Consider the following 1,456-nt stretch of genomic DNA (forward strand, 5'->3'; position numbering starts at 1 on the left):
GCTGGTTACTACTGCCCAAGTGCAGCACCCTGCACTTGTCAGTACTGAAACGCATCCTGTTTTTGTTAGCCCACCCCTGTAACCTATCCAGATCTTGCTGCAGTCTTTCCCTCCCTACTAGTGTGCTCACCTCACCCCAAGTTTTGGTATCATCAGCGAATTTAAACAGGTTGCTTTTCACCCCATCGTCCAAATCTCTGATGAAGAGATTGAACAGCATGGGCCCAAGGACCGAGCCCTTGGGAAGGACTCAGTCCTTGGAAGGTTTTTTGGAAATCTATACCCAACTTAGTTTTGCAGAATGTTTCCTTTCAGAATGCTATAGATAACCCTGAAAACCTTACTATTGACTGTAAAATGTGCATTGCCTTGCTACTGCATATTGGATTGAATGTGAGGGTTTTATTTCAAATAATGCTATCAAAAACTGTATGTGTATTGCTATTGTTGTTGTGACAGAAGAACGGAGGGGAGGATAGAGCGCTGGGCCAAGAATCAAAACACCCAGATTCCCTGTTCTTTCTGTATCTTGTACTTTTAGCATTGGTAAGGCATTTGAACTCTGACCTGCAGAGTTCACTTTTTCTGTAATATACAAATTAGGGAAAAACAGAGAAGCCCTTTGGAAGAACCACCCCTACTTGCTATTCTTAGAGAAAAATTAGTTGTACAGCTTGACTTTTTACCTCATCATGATTATTTCTACAGTAGGGTGTCTAATTGAATTGTATGCAGCAGGTTTTCATTGGTATACAAAATCTAGTCATTTCTTTTACCACTGGTACTACCTTTTTTCACACAGGAAAATGAATAATTAATTTAAAAATACACAGTGAAATACCACTGTAATCTACCAAATAAACCAACATTAACATTAGAAATAATCATATTTTCAAGTGTCAGTATTCATGTTATTTGCATGCTAAGTAAAAGTCATGACAAGCTTTTAAGGAATTGTGCACTTGCATTAAACTCTAAGTGGAGATAAAAAACCCAGAAGAATGGAATTATGAGTGTTCTCAATGTTACCCTTTGACAATGAGGAATTAGCTGCAAAGAATGATTTGAGTTATTTGCCTTGGGGTATTCTTTCCTAAAATGTACATGTGTTTAGATTAATCTGGCATGCGTTAGTGCTGCAATTTAAATATTACAGTATGAATTACATGGAACCAAAGTTATTTGACACTAGCCTTGGATACTGTCATGAAAGGTTCATTAAGGTTCAAATCTGCTCCTGAGTAAAAGATTTAACTATATAGCAGTAATCCTAAAAGTCCTTCTGAAGCCTTGCAAGTGTATCTGGTATTGCAGTGATATTACCATTTTTTTTTTTAATCAGATAGGAAAATGACTAACTTTCTTGGAAACTATCTGAGAATACACCAGGAAGTGCTCATTACAGCGAGAGCCAACAGAGTGAACTGAGTAGACTGATTATCTTTTGCCAATGATA

The sequence above is a fragment of the Crocodylus porosus genome, unplaced genomic scaffold (genome assembly GCF_001723895.1).
Source record: "Crocodylus porosus isolate Cpor-Errol unplaced genomic scaffold, CroPor_comp1, whole genome shotgun sequence".
Classification (NCBI taxonomy): domain Eukaryota; kingdom Metazoa; phylum Chordata; order Crocodylia; family Crocodylidae; genus Crocodylus; species Crocodylus porosus.